We start from the raw sequence: 21,101 nt of genomic DNA on the forward strand, positions 1-21,101 counted from the left end.
GATAGTGCTTCTACTGCTGTAGAAACAACAATCTGGCGACTGTGTGTTTAAAATGACTATTTGAATATTGTCCACTTTAGCAAGAAGTATTTCTAGAAAATGTAGTGCCCCAAGAAAGGATGGTCATTTTGTAAGGAAAAACTTTAATGAGATAAGGTGAGCTGTTAGAACTTGAGGTTTTTGAGATTTACAAAACAAACAAACAAACAAACAAACAATTTTTTTCCAGAGCGCTGAGGAGTATTTTCTAAGTGTCAACTAAAAAGTGGTAAATAAAAAGTATCTGGGAAAAAAACAAAACAAAAACAGTTTCCATATCCAGCCAGTGTTCGATAACTTTTATGCCTCTGGTGGAAATGAACTGCTATAGAATATGCTCATCATTTTACTAGTATAGGAACCTTCAATATTACCTAGGAAGAATTATTGAAAATTAAATATCTAGTGGATGTTAAGTCTCTCATAAATAGAATTTACTTGGAGAAATACGATAATATTTGGTTAGCACTGTCTGTGAAATTGACATTAGAGAGATTAACAAGATACTTTCTAGACATTATTACCCACAAGAATGAGGAATAAGGCAAATTAAATGAACTCTCTTGTTTTAAAATTCTAGGAAGCAGAAACAAACACAAAGATTTCTTGTACAATCTTACTTAAATATCCAATAGTAATCAGGTTTCTTTTACTGTAACTTCCTAAGAAGAATATCTGCAGATTTCATTCTTTCTGTAAAAGTTAACACTATTGAGTCTTTATAAATAACACTGTTTGAAACTCTGGACTTCATATTTCTTTCATTTGCTGCCAGACCATAGGGTCAGAGCTCTTATCATGTAAAGCCCCTGAAAAAGTTATAATGCGACTTGCTCTTCTGACTTCATATAATAAAATGCAAAAAAGACAAGCATATTTCAAAGCTTATATGTGCATGTGAGGCCATATGTACCACCACTCATTTTGTTTCTAACCAATTATTAAGCTCATTGTATTCATAAAGGCTTTAAACTTTAAGTAAATTAGCTCATCAAGATAGTTTTGACGTGCCAGAAACCATATTGTGGCTACAGCGATTTTACTGAGTAAATCTGAAGTTTTTTTCTTATTTTTTTCACATGGGTTTCATTTTTCCTAGAGGATTCAAAACAAAATCAAGTCTATCCTTTACTTTAATTAAATATATTATGAGGTAAAGTAGGCATAATTGTCTTGATGCTCTGTTAAAAAAGCCTGCATTTCTAAAATATACAACTATCTTGTAGAAATAGAGTTTGCTACTAATGGAATCACTGTCTGCCAAGTGATACAACACACAGAAATCCTAGCATCTAGATGTTACCAAGGACCTTAGGGGGGTACAGTAGGCTGAAACCATAGAGTGCTCTACAAGAGTATATGTCTTTTATAACATCTGTCTTTTATCAGTAGTAGCAGATAAACTATATGCCTGTATTTAATTTTAAATGTTTCCAGGTTTTTAAAAATAAAATATTTATTCTAAATGTAATATGCAATTATGAATGTATTCAGATATAAGACATTTTCATTTTCATTTAATGGGTAATTCATTTCCGAGCAAGCTGATGTGTCTTTTATTTGTGAAAGCTCATCAAGGGACTGTTCCTTTCCTTGTTTAATGCAGTTTACTTTGCACAACCAGGCAGCGTTCCCTGGCTGATTACACTAATTTCTTTTTCCTAGCTAGCCTTGGAAGTCTTTGATATTATAGAACTACACTGACTGCTGCCAAAGGGGAAACTTTTGTGAATGTCTGATATAAAATGTTCTGCTTTGGATGAAAGGGATTCCCTAGAAGTGGATTTTAAATCCCTTTTAGACATTTTCTGCTGGCTGTTAACTCTATACTCATCATTTTGTCTGTGACTGTTATATGTGACGTATTTCAGTGGAAGTTGTTATGGGAAATTTTAAATACCTGCACCCTCATAGACTGACACATTTCCTGATTATTAGGGTCTGCATTTGAATTGCTAGCTAGTGTTGTAGATTGGTTTTATACTGATTCGTTTAAATTCTTGCCCCAGTTTACCTTTTTTTTTTTTTTTTTTCTTTTCCTAACAAGTATGTGTTTGTTACCTGCCATGCAAAACACACCATGTTTGTTTCTGGGCATATGATAATGGATAGAGCACGTATGGCCTGTACCTTCCATTTCTACTGTAAATGAGACAAACACCAAAAATAACTAATTTACAAACAACTATTATAAAAATGATAAAAGAGGAATTCCACTTTATAAATTCTATTGTAAATAATAACACATTTCTTGTCATGGCCAAAGAAGACAGTATAGCCTACTGAACAAAGCAGAGTAACCATTACTAATCTCCTTAAAAATTAGAGCTTTGCTTAAAATAAGTGAGCTGGCTTCCATAGGCAAAGAAAAAATATTATCTATGCTATGTAAACATGGGATGGAGAACATGTTGTGCAGTGATATTTTTTTATTTCAGTGGACTTTCTGGATGAATTAAAAGTAACATAATAAATTCTGTGATGCTTAGCTACTTCAGAAGGAAACTGCAACAAAATGGTAGACAGGATAACAGCTATTGGCTACTGGCTTTAGGTTGAAGTAGGTGGAACTTGAGTGCACATTGAACCAATTCCAGTTTGTCACTTTTTATTTGTTTGTTTTTTATTGTTTCAGATGCTTTTACTTTCTCCAACGCAACTATAATCTCTGTAGGCATTCAAGTGAATATTGACTTATTTTAATTTATGCAATAAACGACATATCAATAATACATGTTCTGTGCTATCATCAGAAAGTTCAGTCAATGAAGAAATTATTCATTTTTCATAACTGTGGTCATATTTAGTCCTTGATACTCAAAGACACACCTAGCTGCTTAGCTAGAAAATGTATTTTAAAATGTAAAAAAAAAAAAGAAAAAATACATTTTAATGACATACATCATCATTTAAAAAAAAAGGGAAAACAGAAACTGTGTTCCAATTTGAACCTGTGTAAACACAACTTAAAGTGAATCTCTATAATAGAATTTGTTTTTAAAGTTAAAGTGTGTCTATTATTCAATACAAATGAATAAGTGGAGAAAAGCCAACAGATACCATGAACCCCTGGCTGTTTTCCAGCTCATAGTTCTGTTATGAATATACAGGGTTGAGAACTGGCTTCAGTGGTTGTGGATTGTGGTGGCTTAAGTCACTGAACATTCTTCATTTAGACTTGTTGGGGCTATTGCGAATAAAGAATAATTTGCCATCCCTTTTTTGCATGCATTTTTAACCTTGAACTAGAACAGTAATTGTAATATCTCAACTGATTTATTAAAATGAGTTTTATTAAAATAAGAACTGCTCCATTTAACAATAAAAAGGGTCGAGGTAGGAGATAAGTGAATTTCATATGTAAATGACTTTAACCAGCTGAATTGAAATATGTTTAAATTATCTTTCACTTGTAGTTATTGTGTTACCAATAAATTGGATTCATAAACTTTAATATAGTAGGAGATTTTGCAAGAAATAGTGCTTCATAAGTATAAATATTATTTATTTATATAATTATAAGCATACGTCACCACCACCACTGCTCCTTCAGTGGTAGAAAACAAACTTCAGCAGAGTTTTATAAATATAAACACAAATTTTTAAGTGTTTATTATTATTTAGGCAGTTATTAAAGATGACAGATTTTAAAAGAGGATGTGAGATATCTACTAACTGATCCCTGGCAAGTTATGAAATCTCAGTAAGCCTCAACTCCATATCTGTAAATAGATATAGTAACATTGACCCTGCAGTTCCTTAAGGAATAAGTGAAATAATATACAGGTAACAGTGAGTACGATGTCTCACCTTCAGTGGATGCTCAATAAAGAGATGTTATTGTTCAAAATAGCATGAAAAAATTGCTTAGATGAAAAATGGCTTTACTCCATGAAGAAAAATAAGGGAAACGGGCTGTGATTTCATAAGTCTTTAATGCTTTCATTTATAAAGCTTGAATATTCTGTTATCCATCAGGATGAGAGGGATGGGAGTGAAAGATAGGAAGTATAGTTACAGCAGCCATGCAACTGTTTATGAAATAATTAGGGAAGGATGAAATAATGAAAAGTAAACTTTGACTTCTCGTTTCGTAATATAGCATACTCGCTATCCAGAAAAAAACACTGCCGATATAGAAAACCAAAGATATAGATTAAATTACAGCAAAAGAAAACAACAGCAAAGAAAAACTTCACAAAATCATGTTTGACCTCATGAGAAGCAAACAAAGAAATATTAGAGGTCATAAAGAACAAAGACAGATGAACTGTCCGTAGAACACAAGACCAGGCTTTCTCATGCTATCCACCAATCTCTGGCAGAATAGTTTTGTTTTTAATGAGTTAACAATGAAAATAAGAGAGAACTCCAGAAACTTGTTATTGCAGTGGGTACTGTAGGAAAAAACATGCTCTGAAAATTGTATCAACTGAGAATCACTACCAACGAGCCTGTTATCATGGGGCTTTGGAACCTACATTCATAACACTTTTAAGGCTAAAATATGCAAGCAAAATGTCTTCTTTAAGGTGATCCTGTGTGTTAGTCCCAGAAGATACTTAGCAGAAAAATCACAGATACTCTTTGTAGCCCGTGGTGTAAACAAAGATATTTAAAACTCCCTGTAAATTTCTAAGAAATAGGAACTCACAAAGAAAAATCAGAAAACATGCAAAGAAACAAGCCACATGAAGCCAGAGTAAGCAGAAACAAGCATGAGAATGAGACCTGCATAAACTGCAGGTATTTGAATAGCCAAATACAGAATACTAAATGAATTCAATATACTTAAAGAAGACTTCAAAAATAATACTAAATGTACACTGAATACCAATTTGTTATGAGCTAAATTGTGCCCTTCAAAAATTTATGTTTTGAAACCCTAACCCTCAGTGCCTCAGAATGTGACTCTACTTGGAGATACAGCTTGTAAAGAGGTAATTAAGTTAAAGTGGGGTCCTTACCATGATTTAATCTAAATGTGTCCTTATTAGAAGAAGAAATTTGGACACACAGAGGGACCGCAGGTGCACACACACAGAGAATACCTCGTGAGGACACAGCAAGGAAGAAAGCAACTGTTTGCCAACCAAGAAAAGAGGCTTCAGAAGCAACCATATCTGCCAACACCTTGATCTTAGACTTCCATCATTCAGACCATGAGAAAATCAATTTTCTGGTTTTAATCCATCCAGTTTGTGGTATTTTTTTTAATAACAGCCCTAGCAAAATAATACAGTATAAAAATGAGCAAATATTAAAAAAAATAAACTTACAGTATGAAAAACAAATTACTTGAAACCAGATAATTAATTGACATTAACACTTGAATTAAACACTCTTCAAGAGGAAGAATCAGGAGCAAAAATTTATCCAATAAGACATCAAGATTTATCCAACACCCTTACTAATTCAGACAGTGTGGAATTGCTGCAAGCCTAGGCAAATATACTAAAGTAGTGGTATACATAGTATATGACCCAGAAATTGGGTTACCGTTTATCCCAGTTTTTTTGGGATGGCTCAGTTTACACCAGTTGTCTTGATGTCTCACTTACCTTAGTAATTTTAGTACTCTCAAAATTGTCAGTTTGAGTCATAAATTACTATCACCGGATCTCCATATTTTGGAACTTTGAGGAAAGGACAAACTAGTTAATGAATGTTACTAGCAAAAAAAATTCAACCTACAGAAAAATTTAAATTAGATGCCAATTCACACCAAATTCCGAATTCAGTTGGTACAAATATTGTGAAAACAATTTAGCATTACATGTGGAGGATGGAAATGGAGTAAGTGGCCATGTACCCAAGCCTTGGTCTTGAATCTCAGCGCAGAGGAAGGGTATCTTTTTCTAATTGGTCTGCTGCAAGGGGCACTTTTTGCAAATCTGCTTTCCTGAAACGGCACTTTTTTATTTGAATTCTCACAAATTGCTCACATTGCTAAGGTGCTGGCCGTGGCCCTGATTGGACTTTAGTGCTAGGTAATAGTCATCTGAGATAACTTTAATTTTTGATGATACAGTTCTCATTATTGACTCACTTTTTATTTATGAGTCTTTGGAGTCATAAATCATTTTCATGTGTGCTCTTATCTAACCATTATCTCCATCTTAATATTCTGACTGTTCACTTAGGACAAAGTGCATTCTCTTAGGAGGGCGCTATTGCACAAAAAAATAAGATGGGAAAGGGAAATTCTGGATTCATAACTGCATCCAGAGGCTAGTTTTGAGAGTTTCGGAATGGTTTGATCTTTTGTTACTTTAAGTTCCAAGTCTATGAAACATGCATAATAATACCACCCCATAGGATGGGGTATGAGTTAAATGAGGTAACTTCTTCTGTAAAAGCTCCCGGTACTATGTCACATACATAACAGTACTAAATGAATGCTAGCTCTCACTTTTTGTGTTTATTTTTAATAAATTGAATTTATTCATCTCTTCACTTCCACAAGCAAATACAGTGTTGTTTTGTGATTTTGCCATCCATGATAGTAATAAGATTGTAATAAGTAATCTTATTACTTAATCTTATTACTATTTTGAAGATTTGACAAAACCTGAGGTTTCTCTCCTTCATATTGGCAATTAGAAAATATCAAAGGTATTGGGTTAATAAACCATTCTTTATTTTTAAAATATTCAATTATAAATCTGAGTACCTGTATAAGAACAGCATTTATGATGGGTTTGCAGCTGGGACTAATTTACTTCTTCAAAGATCCCCTGAGGTCTGAGCGATGGACTGAACCCTTGTAAACTATGCTAGCATTATATTGAACTTTTTCTCAGAGTAAAAATACATAGAGAAAACAAAAGTTCCAGAACACACGGAGTAAGTGAATTCGTTAACCCTAAAGACTGGACTTGAATTCAGTCAATCTTTCCGAAATTAAAGAAATGCAGAAATTCTGATGTTAAACTGAAATAATTTGTAGGAACCTATTTGAAGTCTTTAAACAAGATGAAGTCCTTCAAAATAAAACTCCAAAGTTGTCCCTGCAAATCGACCAAGTTTCCTAAGTGAAGAATACAACAAAAATATATGCCTTCTAGGATGTGGTTTCTCTTTCGGTGAGCAAGGTTAAGGAGAAGCCAAGCAATTGGCAGGTTCAAAACCAGTAGCTTCTGTGGAGTCTTAGTGTGGCAGAGATCCAAGCATGGAAGCAAGCACATGGGACCAAGCCAAGAGCCATATTCTGTGGAAAGCTGGCTTATTATAAGTTGATCTTCGAAACTAGCAGCCCATCGAGGTTTCCCCTCCTTGTCAGTATATTTTTTCTTATTTAGTAGACATCTTAGGAAGATGGTATACTAACTATAGTAAAAAGGATTTTAGAAATAGAAAATGAAATCGTCTATAGTATTATCATCCAATAAGGTTATTTGTATTAATTCACATTTCTCTTATATCCTGTCAATGTGCAAAGATATTTTATGCAGTCATAATGTTACTGAAAATACGATTTTATGTGCTAAGAATTTAATATAATAGCCTTCATGTAGTTTCATAATAATGTTTGTTGCCACATGTTATTTTATTACATAGTATTGCATATGATTATATATATGATACAATAATCTGTATCAATGAAAAAAATAATTGTGAAAGAAAGACATTCCCTCATTTTTAGATGTTTAACATAGCATTCTTTTTTTACTGGTTTAGGCACTGGCATAGTAAATATACAAAAAACATTTTTTTTTCTTCTATTACACTTTTCCCCTGAGGTTCATTAGTATAAATATCACCTTTTGGGCTTGTCATTTATTTTTTCCCAGAAAGTTATATGCCAAAATTAAAAACTACTGGAAATATCAGCCAAAATCTGTCATTAATTGAGCACACTAAGTGTTCTGGCCACTGTGCAAGGAGCTGGGGATATAACCAGCTCCTTAGATGAGTTTCTTGCTCTGATGATGTTTCTACTCTAGTGTTGGAGATACACCATAAACTATAGAATGTGCTTATCATTATTCTAGATAACCAAAAAAGCCTGTGAAGGCAGTTAGACCAGTGGAATAAAGTGTGTTTCAAAGAGGGCAAGACTAGGAAATTTAGTTGGGGAAGCCATGGAAAGCCTTCCTGAGTGAGATGTGAATAATGGGAAGGAGACAGAAGGTCCCAGAGAGAGAGAGAAGAGCAAGAACCAGGTCTTTCAACAGAAACAGATTTCCCTCAATCAAGGAATAGAAAGGCCGGTGGGAGTGAAATTGGGTAAAATTCACTTTTTGTTCTATATCTTAACATAGAACATGGAGGGCATTGTCAGTCATGTAAAAGTCATTAACAGGACTGAAGCAGGGAAGGGACATGATCTTAATTTGCATTCTATAAAGCTCACTCTGGCTAGTGTGTGAATAGTGGGTATTTGCAGGTAAGAAAAAACAAAACAAAACAGAACAGGGGCCCAAGCTTGGAGCCATCACAGAATTCATGTTAGAGAGAATGGTGACTTGAACTAGGATATGGAGAGATAAGAAGTGTATGGATCAGGGTTATACTTTGCAGATAAATTCAGATGGACTCCATGATAAACTAGAATTGATGCGTGAAAGAAAGAGACAATGCTAAAGTAATAGAAGTCAGCCCAGTTACTCCCAAGAACTCAAAGATATTTCACCAATCAGTAAGAAATTTTCCTTTTTAATTAAAAAAAAAAGAAAGAAAGGGCAAAGAAAAACAATCCAAAGGAAACCAAAAACTTCAACATTTTTGTAGAGAGTGTCTGTTAATATTCTTCATATTCCCCACTTATTTTAAAAATAATAATAAAAACACAAGGCATTTGTGTTTTTAAGAATCCTCTACTGCCTCCAGGCAAAAATAAAGAAAATTGTTCTACTGTATGGTGTAAAACAACATTAGAACCTGCCTAAGTCCTCTTCTGGTACTGTGAACACCTGATCAAAACCTATTGATTATAATTCAACTTGCCCAAGGTGATGGAGCAGTGCCACTCAGTACCTCTTCTGTAATCTGTCCACAATTCAAAAAAATATTTGAAAAAAAATATTATTCATTTAGAAAGGTAAGAATTTGGAACTTCTATTAGGCTCCCTCCGGAAAAAATATACTTAACACTGTTTGGGTGTGTGTATATGCACATGTATGTATAACATAAAGAAATATATGTATATATGTCATGTGAACTTGTTCAGCTGTAATTCTTATCTGCACTTCATTGCATCATTTGGAGATAAATAGTTACAGAGGATGGAGCTGTGAGTGCAAGGGAAATCCATTAAAATGAGCTTGTTTAGTTATGTTGAGTTTTCTTATCTAGTGGCCTTAGTCCCCTATAACTACTGCCCATTATGCCAGGTCCCAAGGAAGAAATCCAAGAAGCAAGATCCAGAAAATACATATATTCTTCATTAGGTTAGTGTGCTTTGTACAAAATTGAGTTTAATCTTCTGTTGAACTAAATTGATTATTTGGTATATGAAGGAGCCTCTTCTATGGCTATCAGTAGATCTATCTACAATATGGAAAGCAGTCTTGATATTTCCCTCTTAAGCCCATACTCTGATCTTGGACCTTTAACTCTAGTTGCTTGTCCACACTGAAGAAATCAGTCCTACTTCTCCTGTACTGCTGTAACTGATACCATAATTAAAACAGGAACCACTAGAGACATTCTGGGTGTCTCTTTTTTACTTTTAGAAGAAAAGAAATAATAGGAATTATTGTGGTTATATTATTCCATTAATATCAGTGTTAGAAAAAGCAATGAGCAAGCTAATGGGATCTTAGATTCAAACAAACAAACAAACAAACAAACAAAACTCTTGATAAGGGTCAAGAGTTATTATCTTTATAATCCATCAGAAATCAATAATTGGAATTACCCACTTATAGATATGTTATCCTCAAAGTACTGACCTTTTATTTAGAAAGATCATCTCCTTATTCAAAAAATGTCATGCTGCTTCATTTCCCCAGACCGCCCCCCTTCCCTCAGAAGGCACAAAAATATGATGCTTCTGTTGATGTTCAAATCACTTATTCAGTTTTTATGGAATGCTTTGATGTTCCAAATAAATCCCATTATACTGTAGATCAAAGAGGACAATGCCTTTCACCAAAGAAGTACAGTATACCAATTAGCATTTCATCTAGGAGGAGGTATATATATATTTTTTCCTTCAATAAGTCCTATCAGTGCCTACAGCGTGCCCAGAATATGTGATAGGACTAAGTGGGCGTGTTTCCAGTGACAAGTGAATAGGCATGAGAAAGGCACAAATGTGCTGAGAACAAAAGGTGTTAAAGTTCTATCATTATCATAAAAATTCTTTGTATTACTAATAATACTAATGACTATCATTAAACAGCTATTTTATTGCATAGTTTCTTCATCTTGAAAATATATCATAGACTAAGGAAAAATGTAAAAATGGTTAAGCAAATTATAGAGGGAACTATTCTACTTCTTCCATTAATGGGGCTAGAAGTCTTAATCTAAAAGACTAGATTCCAGTTTAGGAAAGGAACAAAGCTGCTGTGGGTAACTTGAGGTTGTCTAAAGAGAATGGAGGAAGGATGCCTCTCGCAGTGCATGGCAGTTTTCCCTCTGTGGAAAGATTTTGACTGTGTTTGCGTGTAGGGACCATCGGTACAACTACGAAGCTGAATTTTGCTCCCAAGCCCTTGGCATTGACTTAAGCATCGCACTATTTTTGACTCAGTTCTAATGGAAGTTTCCTTCTTGTGATTTTATGATCTGCATCAATTTTCAAGTTAGGATTAGGAGTCTTACTTTGGTTCTACTGTTGTCTGGGGGGACATAATTCCCTTGGGATATGAGATGACTAAATTAAAATTTATCATTGTCCAGATTCTCCTCAAAACTACCATCTGATACTCAAAGGAGTATCACGTGGTACTTTTCCCCCAGGTCTTTTCTTGGATAAATCATGTCCTTTAATTCTATTTGAAAACCCCTACTGCATTCATGTAAATTGTTTTGCTTTGTGATATGTTTCTGAAAAGGATTTTAAGATGATTTCTTTTTAAAGAGGCTAAGGACTTAGGTGACCTCCTCTTTCTGTGTGCATCTTTTAGAGTTATGTATTGCTACAAAACCTAACAGTTGCTTAAAATAATAAATATTTATTGTCTTACGTTTTCTGGGCCAGAAATTCCAGGGTAGATTTGTTGGGTGATTCTGGTTCAGGTTCTGTTGTAATGTTGCCATCAAGTTGTCAGGCTGGCCTGCCGAGCATCTCAAAGCTTGACTGAGACTGGATTATTCAGTTCCAAAATGGCCCTCTCACATGTGTGTTGGCAGGGAGCTGAGTTCTTTGCCAGGTGGACCTCTCCTTAAGGCTGCTTGAGAAGCCCTCAAGGCATGGCAGCTGAGTTCCCCCAGAGCGAACGAGCTAAGAGAGAGAACAGGAAAAGGCAGTGTCTTTTATGGTCTAATCTCAGAAGCCTCATACAAGTAACTCCACCATTTTCCATTCATTAGAAACAAGTTATTAAGCATAGTTTTGGTCCAAGGCGGAGGGAATCAGAATCCACCTTTAGAAGGGAAAAGTATCAAATAATTTCTGGGTCTATTTTAAAACAACTAAATGATAGAAAGAGCTGCCCCCCCCCCAAAAAAAAAAAAAAAACTGGCTCATGTAACATTCTCGTAGCCTGAAAGAGATCCTTCCCTCTCTGGCTTAGTATTCCAAATAGAACATTTACGCACCATCACAGAAAATTTAAATTCATGACTTCTAAATGTATGAAACTAATAGAAGCAGTGCACAAGATTCTGTACAGAAATAAGGTTGAGTACATAGCACCTTATTGTGTACTATTTCAAGCACCAGTAAGATGTAGTTCAAAAGGCACTTATCTTACTGTCAGAGGCAGAAGTTTAAAAATGTGCAGTATCTTTCCTACTTGGGAGACCTGAGGCGAGTGACATAATCACTTTCCATGTCAGTTGCTTCACTTACTTAAATGAATTATCACAGTAACTCTGTGAGGTGTGTAATATTAACCCCATTTTATAGAAGACAAAAGTAAAGCTCAGCATCATTGCAACTAGCAAGGGGTAGAGTCAGTATTACAAGGCAAGTTTTGTTGAGTCGTACCAAAACTGCTTTGTTTTCTCCTGTAATTTCTGAGGAAGAGAGAACATTTTGTAAATTACTCGATGATGAAGCCTGTATGAAACTCTAGGCGGCACGTGGATGGCTCAGTCAGTTAAGCATCCAACTCTTGATTTTGGCTCAGGTCACGATCTTACGGTTTGTGAGTTCAAGCCCTGCTTCAAACTCTGTGCTGACAGTGTGGAGTCTGCTTGGGATTCTCTCTCTTTCTCTCCCTCTGCCCCTCCCACACACACTCTCTCTCAAAATAAACAAATAAACGTAAAAAAAAAACTGTTTAGTATTTTTTAAATTTTTTATTCAAAAAATGTTTTTGTTTTTTGTTTTTTTTGTTTTTGTTTTTGTTTTTTTTTTAACAGGCTCCAGGCTCCGAGCCATCAGCCCAGAGCCTGACACGGGGCTCGAACTCACGGACCGCGAGATTGTGACCTGGCTGAAGTCGGACGCTTAACCGACTGCGCCACCCAGGCGCCCCTCAAAAAATGTTTTTAATGTTTATTTCTGAGAAAGAGAGAGAGAGCATGAGCATGGGAGGAACAGAGAGAGAGACACAGAATCCAAAGCATTCTACAGGCTCTGAGCTGTCAGCACAGAGACTGACGCCAGGCTCGAACTCCTGAACTGCGAGATCATGACCTGAGTCGAAGTTGGAGGCTTAACCCACTGAGCCACCCAGGTGCCGCAGTATTTTGTTTTTAATGAAGTTAGCATCCATATAAAGCACAAATTCTCATAAATACAAGTTATTCCTGTGAGAACCCATAAACATCTGCTTCTATTAATTAACAGATTTTTAAATATTGGCAGTTAGTAAAGGTGTTCTTTAACATAAAACTTCGAGTTAAGGTAAGCAACCGAAGAATACACTATACTACATTTATCTAACCCTGTGTCTTGCCTTGCTTTGTAATTTCTTATCCGAGGCTGAAGCAGTATGGAGGGTTGTGATTCACAGCTTAGTTCTGGTGACACATGCAGGTGAATGTCAGATCCATGGTGTTCTTGGATAGTTCATATCTGCCTTCTTTCTTCAAAGCCTAGATTCATCTGGTATCTAGAGTGTTCTGTAGATAGATAAAATAGGTATAGAAAGTTTACCTTTATACACAGTTTCCCTCTAATTATTGACTGTACTGCTCTGGGCCAGGTATTAAATATGATAGTTGAATAACCTTAAATTAAACTATTAAAACCAAGACATATGCTTAAAGCTTAGATGGATGTTTGGGAATTCAGAATCTTTTGTTCTACTTGGAACATGGCAGATTTACCTGAAAGTTGAATTTATTTAATACTTAAGCTCTTAAATTTTCTTAAACCCTTATGCATCCAGATTGCATGTCTTAGTTATAGAATCAAGTGTTATCATTGGAAGGGGCATTGGCCAAATAAAGCATAAAGATGGGTGTCATTCCTATGAATGCTGGTCTGTTTCCTTCAGGCTGCAGCTAGCTTATATTGGAGTTTAACAAGTTACAGAACTATTGAGTATTTAATATGACTGTAATTTATTACATGACAACATACTGAGGCTGAAAAAGTGATCAATTTCAAAGTTCTCCCTTAATATGTAAGAAGGAAGTTGTATACTGGGCAAGTATGAATCACGAGGTAATAAATGTCCTAGAAGATTTTAACAAATGTAAATGGCTATATAAATATTAAATAAATTACACAATATTTTTAGGCTCTGAAACATCAAATCAATTTGCAAAGGACTAAATGTCAAACTAAATAATGCATGTTTATACATATTTCTTCTAAGGGCCATTGTTACAACTTTAGCAACACTGTTTGTTTTAAACTTTTTATATCCAGAACACATTCACGTTTTGGCATTTACCCCATAGAGGGTAAATACCCCATATTTACCCCTGTTTTCTTTGTTTTAAGCACCAACCTTCATTTTTCCAGCGAACAATTTGAAGCTTGAAGCTTTTGTAGCAACTGGTCACTTGCTCTGCTTGGATGAATTGCTGGAAGTTGAGAAATGGGAAGGAAGTTATCAGAAGATAAGGGTCCTGGGGAAAATAGTGCCCCTCAACATTTACGAGTGGAAGGAATTTGATTGAACTGAAGTTCAAAGGCGACAGCATTAGAGAATTAAAAATTCACATATTGGCAATCTGTGTCCTGAGGGGGGAAATGTGGAAGGAAGAAGAGTGTCTGGTGAGAAAGGGATTTTAGGCTGATACAATACAAGGATTATGCCTGTAGTAGTGGCATTTGTGTTATCATTATCACTGATATTTTGTGTACTTACATTATAGCAGGTCCTTTACGTAAAGTTTTTCATTTTTAAACCTCACTCCCAGTGAGATTTCTGTCCTCCTTTCTATAGATGAGGAATTTGTCACTCAGAGCAGTGACACTCAGATCACTGACTAACCGCATGTAACAGGTGCATACCAATGACTTTATGTAAATCCAGGGCACGACTGTACTAAAGACAAGGCAGGTGGTGTACCACCCTCTCTCCTGGCTGCATCTGCCATGCTCACGGAGGCAGTTTGCCTTTCTGAATCATTTTCCGGCTCATCGACTCCCCAGTGTCTTTCCCTAGTGCATCCCCTGGAGTATACAGGGTTACTACACGGTCAGAGTCACCGACAGACCTAGCACAGCCATTGGTCAGTCAGACTCTCTGGGATTTCTTTCCCTTGCACTACTCTGAACAAAACAGCTGCTTATTCAATGCTGAGATGCAGTGTAGTGTTTGTTTCAACTGTATCTAGTAAAACATCAAAATAGGACTAGGTCTTAGCTGGTGTTGAGAATGAACAGACCTCAGAGAGCAGGAGTTTCAGACTGAGAAGAGTCTTGAGAGAATGTCGTGTTATCAGGAATATGATTTTCAGTAGGCAAGAGGGAAGAAGTCAGAGGAGAAGGTAAAATGAGCATCATGAGGGAGAACTTCTGGAAATTTTCAAAATTTGATGAAGGGAAATCATCACGGATGTCTATGGGGATACACCAAAAGATTGGCTGGGATTAATATTAAGATTCCAGAACATTATTCCAGCACCCAAGAGGATTAGCAAAACAAGACAGGTCTGAGCAGGAAACCAAGTCAAGGACTGCTTCATTATTAAAGCCTTACTCTGCAGAGGAAATTTCTTATAAGTAGAAATTATTTGAAGAGATCAATAAGAAATAATTAAAGAGGCCAGTTCCTAAAATCAGAGCAGAGAGTTAGAGAAATCGACTTGATGCCCAACTGTGCACATATGTCTTCAGTTGATTTGTTACAGAATTGAACAAGTGGAAGTTCATCCACAGGTGGAGACTAGCAGGGGACTGAATGATTTAGCTTTAGTGTAATAGACAACAGAAAAAGGCAGTTATGCCACTAAACATCTTGATGATAAATGAACTCAATTTCTTATTTTGACATTAATAATCTGAAGATGCAAGCTTTTTGTCAGTAATGTATCTGAAATTTACTAACATTGTCTCAGTTTTTATTCCCAAAAGGCAAATGTTTGCATGTTTGAATTAGAAAAACCTATTTATAAATTTCACATTGTAAAATCCAAAATAAAATGATTATTTCTATTATTAATCTTTTAACATCAGGTTTTTGTATTTGGCCCTAAATCCAAATGATTTTTTTATTTTTTTAAATTTTTTTATTATTTTATATTATTTATTATTTTAAATTTTTATTATTTTATTATTTATTATTTATTTATTATTTTATTATTTTGATATGAAATTTATTGTCAAATTGATTTCCATACAACACCCAGTGCTCATCCCAACAGGTGCCCTCCTCAATGCCCATCACTCACTTTCCCTTCCTTCCCACCCCCCCATCAACCCTCAGTTTATTCTCAGTTTTTAAGAGTCTCTTATGAAATAAATCAGGCAGAGAAAGACAGATACCAAATGATTCTTTTTTAGAGTTATATCTTTGCCTGTTCTATTTCCTTTACTAAAAACAATGAACTTGAGTTAGTAAAGGTTTGCCTATGATAATGTGGATAAAATGACAATAGCTATCATTGGAGGATTCGAGGAGACTGATTGTGATGGGGAGTGCCTCATTTAAATTACCATATTTAAGTCCCACAACAGCCTATCTGGAACGTTGGCTTTATCAATCCCTACAGACAATGTGTCCCTGTTGAAAGGTAAGAAAAAGGCATACTGAGACACAAACCTAGGCTGACTCAAAACCTATTTTTAACTGCTTACTGTATTATAAAATGAGATACATAGCCCACTAATATAAAGCTCCTTGTAGCCTTCTATTTCATTATGCAATAGAATAGGAAAACTCAAGATGTCCCTGGAGTGAGAGGGAGGAGAGCTTTGATCACTAGACTGCCTTGTCCTTCTATCTACTCACAAAGACAATATAAAATTTAGTTAAAACATTCCAGTTGTCTCAAAAAGACATAATCCATGGGTTTCAAATTGATTGTGGGTTTTTTTTTTCACATTTTGAGTCAAAATATCATGTATTTTCAAGTTTTCAATGTTTTTGTTCTTTTTTACTTTTTAAAAACATACCAGAAATGTTGGAAGTTTTGAAAAAGTTACTACAAGATAGCTACAAGGTACAACAAGGTACTTTATCTAAAAAGGGAAATCCTAGAACTTCAGCCTAAAAAGACTAACCTAGCAGGAAGAATATGATAAGCCTACCTAAGTCATATTTCCATAATAATTGATTTTGCTCTTCGAAAAATATTTTATATGTTACACCGGTGAGCTGGACTTGAACTATACTTGCTCTGTTAAATGCTTAATTTAATAATAATAGACATCCTCCTATACCTTCTTCCACTGTCCACCACTCTACCTCCCATAGCCTTATGAAGGCAATCTCTTTTCCACAGCAGATATTGTGTGACTGTTGGAACATAGCAACTGTACAAGGAACCCTAGTGAAGGCTTATCCTGGGAGATCAGTTCTGTGGCACAGATTATTTTGGGATTCTCAGAGAGCCTCCTTACTTTGTCTTTTAAACCCCATTTTATGACTGCTCCTGGAATTAAAAAAAAACAAAAATGTTCACTTTCCCTTTATGTCGTAATATACTTTAGAGATGAGAGACATTTTGGTTGACATCTACTCTCATTATTTTATTTAAAAAAATTAAGATGCTGGGAAATAACAAGACTTGTCGTTTGAAGTTAGAATCCACATTTTCTGACTTCCAGGTAGCAATCAATTCTGTTTCCAAAGTCTTTCTTTCTGAACTTGATAATCTGAGCTCAAAATTATCTTACGAATTTTCACATTTGTATCCTATATATTAAATGGCACTAATTTTATGATGACCTTTTATCTTAAACAGAAGATATAACTACAACAAAATTTTTAGGATTTCTGGCCTATAAATAGATTAAATAGATTCTTTAGAATTAAATAGAAATGGGGAGAAGATGTTGGAAGAATGTCAAATAGCATTACATTTTCTTTTCCAGCGCAGTGTAAATGTCAGATTTTGTGGAAATACGTAATATATATCATCCTTTATTTAAATTTTTCCGAAGAAATTTTAAATATTTCCAAAGAAATTTTAAATTTTTCCGAAGAAATTTTAAATTTTTCCGAAGAAGAGAATATCAGTGGGGTTCTTTTGGGTTCTCTTTCCCACCCCACAAAAAAAGATTTACATCTACCTATTATTGTTAATACTCTTGCTGCTATAACAACTTACCACAAATATAGTGGTATGAAACAATAAAAAATATTCTTTTATAGCTCTGGAGGCCAGAAGTCTAAAATCAATCTTAAGTTCTAGTATTGGGTATTGGCAGTTCTAGTTCTGTCTGGAGAGTCCTGGGAGAATCCACTCCTTAGCCTTTCTAGCTGCCCACATTTCTTAGCTTTGCCCCCTCCCCCACATGACTCCTACTTTTTGATTCTTTTCCTTTCCTTGCATTGCATCTCCTACAACTACTCTGTCTCCCTGCCTCTCTCTTACAAGAGACTTTGCAGTTGCATTGAGACTACACATTGGTTCCATCAGGATAATCTCCCTATCTCAAGATCCTTAAATTATTGCCAAGCCCCTTTGCCATATAAGGCAACATATTCACGGGTCCTGGGGCTTAGGATGTGTTCGTTTTGCAGGGGGGTACAGAGGGGAAGGATTATTTAGCCTGTCATGATCTGCTATGAACTTGATACTTAAGCTGATTTTAGCTATGCTTCATGGATTTCACAAGTACTGATGTATAAAGCTTGTTCATTTTCCATGGGTAGCCCCTGTTGGCTCTTCTAACTACGACACTGCTGTGAATGAGTGACAGGATTTGTTGTGACAGGAATCCTTTGGTAAAAGGTCAACATTAATCCTGTAAGCCAATGTATTATCTCAATTCATTGTTAACAGTCAAAATATGCCCATGAACTGAGACATATGAGCCTATATGCATTTTCTCATTAGAAGTTGGTCATTTCAGTAACTTAACTCCTCTACGTTTTCCAAATTCATACAAAAATGTATGCTAAGTGAGGTAGCAGATCAGTAAATATCATGATAGTGATGATTAACCTTAATGAAAAACCTAGGGCAGGCATTCAATTCCATCACCAAAAACCTTTGAATGCCCTTATTTTATTTATGTGCCAATTTAATTCCTACAGAAGCATTAGTACAGTTTGTCTTTTACTGTTTTCTCTGTTCTTCATTTACTGTATTCATATTTATACAGCTTAGCATATGAGAAGCATAGATGTTTGTACTAATTTTTTTGTAGTTGTTTAAAGCACAGATATTTTAACACAGAGAACATTTGTTGATTCCATTTAGAGCTTTTTTTTTCTTAATAGGAAATAATATACTTAGAAGTATGTTCTGTGGGAATTTGTTACAGACTGCCTGTATGCAGAAAGCTGTATGAAAGACTGGGAGAAGAATGCCTTCAGAAATAAGTTGAAGCCTCGTCACACGCATCCTTTTCACCCAGAAGTAAGTGCCTCATGGCAACAAGGGTATAAAAATTCTGTAGGACCATGAATCATGAGTGAGAAGATAGGAGATAGAGGGGGAGAAGGTGAGAACCTGAGAGGCAGAGGAAGGTTGGGATTAGACACAGACTCTGTTCTGAACTGGCTCACTGCAATAATGTAAACAGTTCCAAAGTTCACATCTAAGCACATGCCAGTGGTAGAGATCTCTGTTTACCTTCGGACATTGTTGTAGAGGAACGGGAAGGTCAAGTTTCTGTAAAACCCCCAAAACCCAGAAAATTGGGTGGTAGACTGCCTTTTGCCTAGAAAAGAGTCATTCAGTTTGAATTATTTTTTAGGCACTAAAAACCAAAAGAGGAACAGAATGCAGAATGAAAGAGCTGGTTTTATCAAAAAAAAAAATCATAGTTTTACATCAAAGTAAGGAATATCAAAATACAGGTAATTAAAGTCATTACTGAAGCTACTATCCTTGAGGATAGTTTTCCTGCTAAAGAGTTTCACCCAGTTCTTAAGACCAGAGTCACTGGTCTGTGCAGTCAGAAGAGGAGCAGAGGGAACTCCGGGGATGGTGGGTGGTCCTGGAATCCTTATAGATCAGTAGACCTAAGTTCCAGGAGATCTCTTGTTTTGTTTTGTTTTGTTTTGTTTTGTTTTGTTTTGTTTTGTTTTGTTTTAACTTTATTTATTTTGAGAGAGAAAGAGAGAGAGAAAGAAAGAGACAGATAAGAGGGCAGCATGAGCAGGGGAGGGGTAGAGAGAGAAGGAGAGAATTCCAAGCAGGCTCTGCCCTGTGAGCACAGAGCCCCATGCAAGACTCATTCTCAGGAACCACAAGACCATGACCTGAACTGAAAGCAAAAGTCTTATGCTAAACCTACTGAGCCCCCTAGGGGCCCTGACATCTCTGTTTTAAAACAATATGGATTGTTGTAGCTCTGTTAAACAAGCAATGCCAGGTGCCAACCACTGCAACATTGTATATGGTGCAAGTTACCTGTGTCTCAGTTCATTATCTTGCTGCTGCATTTAGACATGAACTGTGTGAAATGGGTAATGGCGGCAGTTCTTCACACAACTCAGGAGGAAAACTCCTGAAGAAACACTTTAGCAACAAAGAAAATATATTTTTTAAAGTCAGAGTTGATGGCCTAAATGTGAAATGACTAAACACTAAGGGAATTCCAGGAAATTTCTAATTTCCTGCAAGATTGTATTCAACAATTCTAAAGATTAAGTGGACTGAGAGCTACCTGTTAGGCCCTAGACCAAGTTGAATGTCCTGTTGTCCCTGCACTTGATAAGCTTATATTTTGGTTGGGAGAATAAAAGCTTTTAATAAAGGTGATTTGCTAATTGTGTAATTAACAATGGTTTAATTTTATAACATTACAAACCTCTTTTTATAATTATTCCACATGAAAGAAATTGTCCAACCCTATGTCCCATTTTTTGTTAAAAAGCAATTTCACCATTTAACCTTAAAATAGATATTACTTGTTGGGAAATAAATTCTACACCTAAGTGGCAGCTTCTTCATCTCCCAACAAAGTTTCTTTGGAATGTTTTGTATTCAAACCAATGTGATTGACTTTTGAGTTACTCCCATGGTCCCTCTAGTACCTTTAACACCATAATTAGTATCTGCTAATGATACAGAGGGAGTTAAAAAAATTAAACCCAGATTATACAGTGGACTTTGGAAAAGAATGTGTAATGATCCAAATTGCAGATAATTGTCCAAAAAAATCTACACTTCATTCTGTCTATGTTGATTCAGCTTCAAAGCCTGAAAAGAGATCAAGTTTTGGCCCAGTCTAAATAAAGTTTTGCCAGACTCTTACCAGTATAGAAAGCCAAAGTTCCACATTTGTTTTTCTTGGGTCATGTATAAATGTTTTTAAATTTTGTTATTATTCATTACTAATGAGCTAATTTTTCATTAGCATAGCTCCCCTTTCTTAATCTAACACTCAGATATTATCCAGCTCAGTTTTGTTTTTCAATGT

This window comes from Prionailurus viverrinus, chromosome B3, assembly GCF_022837055.1.
Source record: "Prionailurus viverrinus isolate Anna chromosome B3, UM_Priviv_1.0, whole genome shotgun sequence".
NCBI classification, from domain to species: Eukaryota; Metazoa; Chordata; class Mammalia; order Carnivora; family Felidae; genus Prionailurus; species Prionailurus viverrinus.